General features: G+C 43.6%; 1 protein-coding gene across 2 annotated transcripts in view; it reads left to right on the top strand.

Annotated features, from left to right (window-relative positions):
- Egfr (epidermal growth factor receptor) overlaps window positions 1-12076 on the top strand; it is a 95563-nt gene that overhangs the window by 38784 nt on the left and 44703 nt on the right. The gene's annotated exons all lie outside the window — the stretch shown is intronic.

Below are 12076 nucleotides of genomic sequence, written 5' to 3' on the forward strand. Positions count from 1 at the left end.
GAGACGCCGATCGGCGTCTCGTTTTCATCATGTTGCCATAAAAAGGCACGAAGATGATAAGCCCCTGGCAAAAACATTAAGCTTCTCTAAACGTCGAAAATATGCGAAAAAATTCAGCCTCCCCCCACTTATTATATTCGTGCTTCAGCTCTGTGCCTGCAGCAGATTCCGGCACGTATATAGTGTTACTTTTTCCAAGAACACTAACTACATTCATCTCGAAAAGTTGCTGAGTGTTTGAAATTTTTCGTACCCGCGATCGACTCAGCTAGGTAGTTACTGCAGCTATTATCGCCGCAAACTCGCTGAACTCAATAACTTGCGAATCGATTTCACGCACTTTGGTGCCTCTGAAGGAAGGGCAAGAAAAAATATTTCGCTCCAATCGAGTAAACGGGATGGTTGTTAACAAGAAAAAAATTAATTCGTTTATCATCAATAGTTTTGTTTTGAATTTCAATTTTACGAATTCGGTGCAGACGCTTCAATTGATCGTCCATCTTCGAATATTCTACGTTCGAAAGAGCAATAAAAAGAATGTGGAGGACAAAAAAGAGGTCAAAAGAATTGGAGTCGGTATCGAACGAGAGGGAAACACAGGGGGAGCAAAGTGGCGGCGGCCCAGCAACAGAACTTCTAGAACGCCGTATCTCTTTCTCTTCTCCTTTTTCTCTTTCTTTCTCTCTCGACACCCTTGTACGAAATTAGCAATTTTAATAGTTGCCCCGAAGGTGGGTTCTTATATCTGCTCGGTGTCTGTTCTCAAAAAGTAGCTTTCTTCAGACACGTACGAAAACTATATCAGGGCCTCTTATTTTCGCTCCGAAGTAACACCTCCGCTGTTGGCTCGCTTAAGTAGTCGTTTAGTAAAAAACAGAATAATCGTTTCAACTCCTTCTGCACTGCTTTCCAAATAAAAACTATTATAAAGTGTTTATATTCATTGATCACCTTGCCAAACTTAATGGTTTTTATGAATTTTTACTGAAATGTTGAAAACTCGGTAGGCATTTGGGAATAAAATTTTCCAATAATGATCAGGTCAATTTTTTCCTTTTTCGATCGCAACATTTTTCGGCAAAGCCTCAAACTATCGGTGCCTTGAACAAAACCATTGTTTTTTCCAAATATCCTTTTTGTGTCAATTATAAAAAAATAATAAAAAAAAAAAAAACATTTCTAGGTTTAAAAATCCGAGCGTACCGAACTTCTGAGCGGTTCAGTAACTTTGTAGTACAATGAAGCTATTCATGTAAAAACTATAGGCATAAAAGTTGGGGCTGCCAAGACAGAAAGTTGGAAACGAAACAGTTCTAAACATTCAAATTTCTTCAACGACATCACGTACACCCTCGATTTAGCTCCTGTTTCGTCGGCAACTCCACGCATTCGCTGTGTAACTGAATTTTTCATTTGGAATTTTGAGTTTCATCGCGTTAGTATAAAAATGATTGTTTGATTGTCGTTAGTCTACAGGCCGAGCCAGCACAATTTTATGTGTAAAACGATCCATTCTTTCATTCGGCTTTATCAAGTCCATTTTTTTCGGGAAATAAAATGAAATTTTTCGAAGAGAGAAAAACACACGACTGTTCATCGTTGAATCCAGTTTAAAATGGACGAATATTTAATTAATGAATATGACGAGGAAAAAAACGACGAAACCGGACGATTTTTCTTCTCTATTACCAGCAACTCGAAGGTCCCGTATTCTAGCCAATAGACGATTCACAGGAGAGAGAATATACTCGTGGCCGTGGCGCAGTGGTTAGCGCTCCCTACTCAGACCCCAAGAATTCCGAGAGCGAGCGGTTCGGCTCACCTTTGTTTTCTCTCATCGTGACTGGACCGTTCCTCACGCTCTCTGCCGTACCGGCAGCCCCGGCTGTTACAGTGAAATAAAGTGAATAAAATTCGAGTTTGATTTAAAACCCACGCGTTTGAAAACAATGAAATTAGGCACAGAAATCGGAGAGTCGATTGTGTATTGGATCGAAATAATATTGATGACAGTAACTGCCCATTAATTTGGGAAACAAACGTCAAATGACTTGCTAAGAATAGAGAAAGCAAGTGCTTTTGGTATAAAATCTGAAAATTCCTACTTTTTATTCCTCGTTCGAAAAATATGGTAATCGCTTGCAGAGAAACGCTTTTGATTTCTTGAAAAATCATAATTTCGTGGAAATGATACGAGCACAAGAAAATTGACGTTGAGCCCCTTTCCCGAAGCGGTGGTTTACAAAAAATGTGAAAATGCCCGGAGTCACGACTCCGCGGAATGACGTGAGATGCCTCATACATTCGAAGTATACGCACAAATGCAATCAGGTTTTGCCTCGCAGGCGCAATGAACTGAACCACGAACATGAATGTCATCAATCATGAAAACCCTCAAGCACAGATTAATTATCTATAGCCATGCCAGCGGCTCGACGGCGAGCATTAAAAAAAGCCGCCACGAGCTCGAACGTCGTCGCACTCTTGCGTGTATTCGAATATTATTGTTTCGCCGATTCCTACGATACCCCAAGTCACTTTAACGAGTAAACTACCTCTGAAAAGACAAACGCCGATGACCGATTTGCAAGCACCCTCGAGATTCTATGAACAACGATTCACCGCAAAAAAATGGGATTTTAATGACAAAATTCTCCAAAATTCTCTCCCATTTCGGATCCTTTCCGAGCCCTTCGGTCGACAACGTCGTCCGGCGAGATGCCTCGACGAAAAAAAATCATTGGAGCGTATCCTCGGTGAAATTCGAGACCGTCCTTCTCCCAACGACTTTCCTCGATCACCACCACAATCCTCGGTCCAGATAAGAGATAATCTCGAGTCCACCAGCTCCGGGAGCAAGCGATCGCAAGAGTACTTGGAATTCAGCTTAGCCAGGACCAAACGCTCTCGACGATGACGTAAGTCCTGAGAACTGGCCCTTTCCTAACGACCCTTATCCAGCGACGATAATCGGGGTGTTTGCTCTCGCATAAAACACATTCGCCAAAGCAATTATCGTCGACGAAATTCGCTCGGAAAGAAAGTCCGGGTTGCTGAGAAGACGAATCCTCGTTCCGCCCCCCCTTTTGAATAACGCGACGAAAAATTCGTCACAATTAGTACGAAATACGCATCCCGAAGCCTGCGAATACTTGAGACTCCATCGAATGATTCTCGACACACACACACAGACACGAGCATTTTCAATAGACATAGCCGTCAAAGAATAGGTCACAGCCGATTGAAAACGCTCTCGCAGCTCGGCGTGTTACGCCATTTTCTCTGATAATGCACAACACGTGTACGTGTTATTACAACTCACAATAACCTCGACCCTTATCGTGCATCGAGAGAACACACTCATATGTGTACAGCCGATTACTCGCAATATTTGCCAAGCCGCTGCGAAAAAAAAAACAGAAATAGTGCGATAACGAATCGGAGTCAGCACACCGAGTGATTTTATACGTCGGACTTGGGATCGAGGCTCGGCTGATCGGACGTTTGTTCTCCCTCGGTTTTCTCCACTCGCGATATCAGTTGAGCGAGCACATCGGAAATTTTTCTACGACAAAAGTGCAAAATATGAAGAAAAATTGTCGACGTTTCTGTACAGATGGAATTAAAAATTACTGGGAATTGCTGGCCGAATCGCGAGGCACAAAATATTGTGGATTCGACGAGGACGCGAGAGCATCCGCGTACTCGTGACACAAATTCCTTGCCGTTCTATTCTCGCATCGAGCCGATCGAAAATCGATCGCTCGTCAGTTTCCTTGACATTTTTTTCCTCTGCAAGATTTTCCAATAAATGTATGACGGTGTTGCACGCTCACAAGGTCGACACAAATCTTCCTTGTGAGAATGTCCATGTTGTCTCGCTTCTGGCTGTCGACTCGAGGAAAATCTCAAGAATTAAATTCCTCTATCAAAATTATACAGCAGCCAGTCCACGTGGTTGTAAAGTCGTTGATTTTGTTGGAAAACCCAGTGAAGAGAAACTTCTGGATTTTCGAGGTCACCAACGCCACTCAAGAAACTAAAATTTCGTGAGAGTATGAGGAAAATTCTTTCTGAGGAAAGCGAATGACGACGAATAATTTAAGACCACAAAAAATAGTCTCATGTTTGAGCTAAAATCCTAAAGGTGATAAACAAAACTGTCGCAGCCTGAACAATTGAAATGCCAACAATTTGTTTTCCCTAACAATATTCTGTTCGATCGATTCAACAAAGTAATCAATTTTTCGAATGGATCTAGTCTTCCATGAGACGACCATAAAAGGTCACAAAACGAGCTCTATCTGGGCGTAAACCCGCGTGTCTAAAAGGTTCGGAGCAGCGATCCCGTCTGTTTGAAATTTTTGAAAGTCTAATTTTTTCACCTTTGTTCTTCCAATTGAAACCGACGTATTGGCCCATTTCTCTGCGTGGGTTGAGCCTTTCTCATTCGTACGGAGCATGGGAAGTAAAACTTTCTTCCAAACACGAAGATCCCCGTGCTTCGAAATTCGATGATTTACCATGAACGTTTTAATCGAGTAACGAAATACAAAAATCCCGTATTTGTCATGCAGTGCCAAAACACTCGAGTCGAATAATTCGTAATTTTAATTCGCCAATTTCGAGTCTCGAGTCCAGAGTAAAAAGAATTGATTTTCATTGGGTGGTCTTTAGTCCCAGGCGATGAAATCCTCGTAACAAACGAGATCGAATTGGCGCGCGTGTGGGCAAATGTCGTTGCGCCTCTGTAAAAGTGCATCGACGCCATGAACAATGAGACGAGGAGAAGGAGGTAAAGAAAATACAAAGTGGAAGCAACGAAGCGAGAGAGACGACACGAATAAAAAAGAATGGAAGAAAAAAAATTGAACGAAAAAAAGAAACGAATAATGCGACACCCTCGCAACGTGTCGGGCTCTCTCTCTCTCTCTCTTTTCCTTTGAAAGTTTCTCGCGTACGACAGGTGTAGCAACCTGTTGTTCCTGTCCTGTTCTTCCCCAAGCGTCGCCGAGAACTCTTTCTCGCTCGTGAGATTCACCCCGTGGACCGGGAGGTCTCGTGTGTGGAAAAAAAAACTATTGTCTCGAATCGATGTCTCCTGAACGGGGATTGCAAGCGGAAGAACATCGAGCGATGCATGTATGTCGATCTCCGCTCGATTTCGTATGTATAGGGTGGTCGATGTAGAAGTTATAGTTTTTACTGGGACCGGGAGAAAGGCTCGTTTCAATGAGTTTTTGTCGAACAATAGTTCCGAGCCCATCCGAAGCGCGGTTCGGTGAAAAATTCTCTTGAAATTGTCGGGAAATTAGGATCTTTGAATTTCGCTTGAAATTGTGACGCAAAAGTCGGATTTTTTCGTTCCGGAAACAAAAGTGGGTTGGAGAAACACGCGTTTGGGCATGCTGAGAGTTTTGAAAAATTTTGGATATCAGATTTTTGAGCAAAAGCTCTTTTCTTTGGAGCTCAGATTTTTTGAGAAAATCGACTTTCTAGCAAGTGCTGAAACAGTATTTGTTGCGGTACTGAAAAACGACGATTCCGGATTATCATTTTTTCCATGAAATGAGAAAAACAGCGATCGAAAGCACCTTGGCGCCAGCTCTAAAATTCTCTCCAGCCCGGCCAATTTCCGAGTGACTTTTTCCTGGAGCACTGACATGATCACTCGCGGCTTTGAAAAAAAGTCCATTTTTTTCGGATCCCCCAAATATACGCGTTTACGTATAAATGCATGCTGATACATACCGACGTGTGCGGACGTCCTGGCACATTTTATGCATTCGCAAACCTCGCGAGCTCCCCTACGTTCGATAATTCGTGGAAAAAGTTGCGAAATCGGGCTGGTTTTTCATGAATTGCGAGATTGGAACCACGGTCCCCGCAGCATCTGGTAAACCAGAGCGAAAGTCGGCTCTCTTCCTCGTTGACTTTTAAACCGCACGCTCTTGGAATCGTTACAGTAAGGGAGGAATCAAGGAGGAAGATGCACGGATGGACAGCGAGAGAGAGAGAGAGAGAGAAGAGTGAGAGAGAGGAGGAAGAAAGAGCGGGCAATCCTGAGTACAAAAAAGTCGTTCTCCTTAAAGTTCTCTCTTTCTTTCTCTCAGCACTCGACTCAACAGTGCACGTCCACGTTCTCGTTAATCTCATAAACTTTGGAGATCGAAGAAGACGAAATCGAGAAGAATACGACATTTATAACATGTTTTGTCGACGAAGAAGCGAGGCATCGCTGTACGGAAGAAGGTAGCAGCCACGAAAAAAAATGCTTTGAGACAGTTTATGAGCGTCAATCTTGCTTCAATGCTTTCCGAGTCGCTCTCCCGCCCAAGTTTTCCATCCATATTTTAGACGTTTTTCCTGTTTCTCTTATTCTCCTCCCTGACGTCAATCATTATTGCTCTGCGATACGAAAAAAACGTGACTCAACTTACGTATGTGCGCAGTAGAGTTTTTATGATCTACTTTGGAGTAAACGATGCGAGTTACCATTCGATCTAATCCGCGAGTGTGCCAGCAAAAAATTGACATGGGCGACCAAATTCTCAATCCTCTACCTCTGGCTCCAGCAGATTCGGACCGTCGGATACCTTCGTCTAACGAATTTCTCAAGTAATATTCAAAAGGTGGCGACAAATAGTTACAAAATTGATTAATCATCAAACTCCGGGTCAGTTTATGAGAGTTTAACAGGTACAAATATTAAAAACTGAGATCAAAAGCCTCGGGTAATATATTTTATGGAGGATTTTCGCCGATCGAGGTTCAACACTTGACTTTAGCTTGAAAAATAAATGGGAGTCTGCCCCACGCTGTCATTTACGACGCGGGTGAATTTCTTTGAAAGACCGCCAAAGAATTCCTCCAGCATTTCCATAAATTGTACTATATGGGCATGTGCTATGTATATCGCAGGCATTCCACGCTATTTCACCTGACAGTTCACGACCCTGAGCAGTTTACGTTTTTGATGATCCTCCTTCTTGAAGATTCTCATCCCGTGCCTTCCGAGAATTGTAATTACATCGAAACAATTGTGGTCTTGGAAAATTTCACCAAAAGCTTTTCCCATAAAACCTTTTTTTTATTTCGAGAATTCATTCAGACACGAACCAATGGCAGGACATTGAAATTCCTCAAGATAAATCCACATTTGAGTTATTTTATATGGAAAATTACAGTTTCTTGATGATTTTTCTGTCGTTTTAGAACCTAATTTCAATCAGAATTAGGTTGGAGAAGGAGGATCTGAATAGTCAATTCGCAGGAGCGCAAATATAGATGGCTGCAGCAGCGAAGCGCTCCTGGCATCGAGGATCGAGGAATCGGGCTCGCTCGACTCACCTTTTTGTCGCATACATCGTGACTGGACCGGTCCTCGCGCTCTCTCCTTTATCGACGCAGGCTCGATCATTAGAGTACGAGTCGCTATTCTTTTCATGTAGCTTTGAATCATCAGGAAAAAATCGATCGTGAATGTTGGTCGATATGTCAAGAAACGTGTCACAAGAATCCAAAAATTCTTGAGCATGTGTTCACGGTGAAAAAAGATTCAGAAAACCGGAAAGTGGGGGTCACCGATTGGGCGAAACTAAGAGGAAATCCCGGTGCATAAACTCGAGTCCTTCTACGAAGCCTGTGAGCGCAAACACAGGCGTTTACGAAGCCAGGAAACTGTCGAGTATCGTTATAATATTTGCCACTTCTTTGGATTTCGCAAATATTGGAGCTCGTGGGAGGTTTCTTGTAGGAGGCTTCTCATACCGCGTTGCAAAGTAGCCTCGCGAGAGCGAATTAAAAGGAATTTTCTTGAGCGAGAGTAAACGACGTCCTTGGATGAACGTACGCACCGAAGAAATAGCGTACGAATGATTATGGCTGCGTACAGTGTACAGCAATCAAAGACGAAACGAGAAAACATCTCGACGCGACGAGATGCTGTGCTCCAATGCAATTTCCAAACTTGAAGTTTTTCCCCTCCCAAAAAGAGGGATCAAAAAACTTTTCAATTCTGCTTTCGAAGCTCCCGGAAAAACTCGGTACAAAGAATTGCGAACACCGTTCGAGGGACGTTCCAATGAAAAACGAAACACGAGAGATGACTTCTTCTCGTCTTTAGCCACGTGATCGAAAACTACATTCGTTGTGTACGCGAGACGCCTGTGTACAAAAAGTCGACACTCGCATTGATTTTTCTAGCTCGACGATAATGGCTAGTCAGTGGAACCATAAGAAGGATCGTCGCCGTGTTAATGTTAACGAGTCGTGCCAGGAGGCCAGATGTTCCTTCGTTTCTGACGCGCGCGCGAGTTGAAGATATACAACGGATTATTCATAACTACGAGACGAAACGAGTGACGGAGCAGTTGGACGTAAGACGTCACGAGGTTGGATGAGATTAAACAAATAATTTGTTTCTGGATTATGCTATTAACGAGAAGATCTCGGTACGCTCGTCGAGCCTCTCACGTATTACGACGCGACGCGAACTCTCTTTGTAGCTTTCTTGAGTAACGCGCCAAGGGATTATGGAAGTATTATATGAATACGAACGTGTTTCAAACGCTCTGCGTCTCCTCGCGTATACAGAAACAGGTACACATACGCGCGGAGATACGAAGAGAAAAAGAGGCTGAACGGGTCAGCGGGCGAGAAGGAAAAAGAATGAAAGATAAGAATAATGGATCGGCGCCCGATAAATTTAACGAAACACGTCAGAATCCCCCTGGCGATCTCCCCACCTCTCGCTTACACTCTTCGGGATCCACCTCATTCTCACTCTCCAATGAAAACTCGACCACCCTCGATGCCGCTTCGACAGCGACGACGCCTCGAGCAAACCACCGCTGAGTTCTTAATCGTCGTTCCAACATCGCCAACAATTCTGATCTAATTTGCTTAATGCGAGAGCTGAGACAAGAGCATAACAAAGTGGCATAGGGCATGAGAGAAACAGGCGGAAAAACAGAAACACAAAAATCAGTTCCGCGAATCACTCGCGCCGTCGAGTTTTTAAGATTCATCTTTTCGGTCACGAGCATCGGAGTTATTGGATTTTTCGAGTCAAAATTTCCTGTAAAGTTGGCTTTTGTAATCTTTGAAAAATGAGTTTTGCAGTGGCACAAAATAACGGAGAATTTCTTGACAATATAAACATTTGTGAAAATATAAAAAGCAAATGAAACACCGCGACAAAAGAAACAGGACAAAAGTTCTTTTGCATTGTCTGTTCGTTTCCTTATTCGAAGTAACGATCACGCTCTCAGATTGCACACCGCGATCAGTCCAACGAGAAATATGGGGGTGATAACGAACCTCAACGTCTGTTGATCCCTCCGAGAATGTTTCAATACGATCGTTTCCAAGTGTGAAGATAAAAAAACCTCTCGCGGTGTTGAAAAATGAGTGAAAAAACGGGCTTTCGAGATGAACAAAAAGCAACCAAGTGTTCAACGGTGCAAAGGTACCCCGGTGCGAAGTAACAAGAAAATTCTAATGATCGACACTTGAAAACGAGAAAGTACGAGAGGGCCTAGAGAGAACTTAGTTGCAAACGAATATGCCTCTTGCCTTTTTGTATCCTCAAATTTTTGCTCCTCATTGTTCTCGGCTGGTGTAATTCCTGTTAACGCTATGAGCAAAGATTGTTCCCTCGCAACGGGGGTCTTTTCCTTCGTTTGAAACGGTGCGTTACGAGAGCCGGGGCGCGGGATAGACCAAACCACTTGAGTATTGTTACAATGGAAGAGGAACGAATAGCCGGATCAGCAGGAGAGACAAAGATCGAGAGATTTCAGGCCGAGAAGGTAGAGGGAGGGGTGGGGATGGAAGCATTTCGTCTTGTCCGTGGTCTGCACTGAGAACACACCTCAAAAAAGGAAGATCTCGAGTGCGTAGAAGGGGAAATTTTCGGGACAAGAGCACATAAGAAACTATCGACGAGAGCAAAAGACAGGGCGAGGGAGAGGGCAGAGCTGTTGCTGCTCGAGGCTTGAACAACGCGGGCACCTGCTGGCCACTTCGGCTCTCGCTTCCCTGCTGATCCTCTCCTATAGCCGAGACGAACCAACGTCAAATTCACACTTGAAAGAGCAAGGGAGACAGAAAAATGTGAAGCGTGAGGAATACAAAAGTGGAGGGCGGACGAGAGAGAAGGAGTGCTTAGAAATATGCTTGGAAATGTAGCTGGAAAAACGCCTCAAAAGGCCGAGCGAGCATTTTGGAGTGCGCGTGGGACATTAAAGTGTATTTACCAGAGACTGAAAAGTCAAGTCGAGCTGCGGTGACGATTTTCATAATAACGCCGAAAATCGAATGGAGACATTTTTCTATTCATCCGAGGGGCTGCGATTTTGCATCTTTGAGTACGAAGAAAAAAATCACGAAGAAGGCCAGATTCGTATGGGAGTCCGGCAGGGCTCGCGCTCGCTTTTCTTCCGAATACCCCGCGTCGAAATATCGGAAAATTTGATTTACAAAACTGTTTTTTCGAAGCTAAATTCATCGGTGATGAGTTTCGACAGTTTCATTACGCGCGTCCTTGCTGCCAACAAGCTTTCAACAGATTTTTGTTTCTCATAAAAAAACTACGCACTTTTTCGAGTATGCAAATCTCATAATTACCTGGACAGTCGCCAAACTTTTGCTTCTTGACCAAAACCCTCGAGTGGAACTCGAAAACACTCGAGCGCTCTTCACCGAGGGGATCTCACGCGGTAAGAAAAAGCCTCGATTCCTACGCTCGGAAGCGATCCTACGAGAACGTGGGGCGAAGCCAGCGATCTTCCCTTCGAAATCTCCCAAGCATTTCTTCGGTTCGCAGACATACCTCTCAACCACCCTCATTCTTCGTTCGAGCGTAAAAAAAAGACCATCCATTGTTGTCGAAATGGCGAAGCAAAGGACTCTCACACCGGATCCTCGAAGGCAAATACCCGTGTATCGATTTCTGACGATGGAAAATGCACTCCACATGATTTATTGCTCAGACCGATCTTCTGTTTGAGCCTCTCTGTTTGCATCGGAAAGAGAATCCTCTCGCCGAGTGATGATGATTCGAACAGCTTTAAATAACCGAAGGAAACTTTCATCGGCAATCACATCATTCGAAATTCTCAATAAACAATGCCCGCACAAACGATTTTTTCATATTTTCGTGACGAACAAAATTTCTCGTATCATTTTTAGAAAAAGTTCCTCCCAACGACTGTATTGTTCTTTGAAACAGAATTTAATTGAAATGCGAAGAAAACTGACTCCTTTGAGAGACAAATTGAGAATCGAAGTGCAAACAAAGTTCGTCGTCGTATGCATAAATTCGTGTCTGTTGAAAGATTTATGGGGAAAAAATGGCCAGTGACTATTTTGCCCTCCGTTGATATTTATTCCTCATTTTTTTTTTTTTTTTTTTTTCAAATGAGCACGATTTCTTGCATAAATAGATATCGAGAGCCGTGTACCGTCGCGTGGAAAAATGCAAAAGTTGAAGAAGAAGCTTGTGGAAGAATTGAGAGTGAGTGCAAGAAGGAGAAAGAGCGAGAGAGGGAGGGAGCACGAGTCGTTCGTTGAATTGGATTTCGCTTGAACATTTTCACGCCTCGTTCGATGGCAGCGATTTTACCTCACCGCTGCCAAGATCTGCGCAACAAGCGAGCCGAGTACTTATGGCGCGGAACGATTACGTAAGCGTCACGTATCGGCATTCTTCGGAGTGCAACAGGCTCGTGCCCTCTCACGAGAATAGATCAACGACTTAGTGTACAGCGGCAGAGAACTTTTCCGTCCCTATCGAAGAAAAATAATAGCTGCACTTCGGCTACTCGCTGATTCTACTATTTTAGGGAGAGGCTCGAATATGCGGGGGAACGAAAAGAGGCGAAATCGAAACGGTTAAAGAAACATTGTTCGTTGTGTCCCAGCAATTATCGAAAGATCCAAGAACACGTGTTTCTCCGTTTTTTTTCCTTCCGATTTTTATTGCTAGAAGAGGAATCTCGGGGAGTCCGCGAGTCCCTGACACCATCGAAATTCGTTTCCATCTTCCTTTCTCTTTCTACACGCGCGACGCTGT

This window comes from Venturia canescens, chromosome 6 (assembly GCF_019457755.1).
Source record: "Venturia canescens isolate UGA chromosome 6, ASM1945775v1, whole genome shotgun sequence".
NCBI lineage: Eukaryota > Metazoa > Arthropoda > Insecta > Hymenoptera > Ichneumonidae > Venturia > Venturia canescens.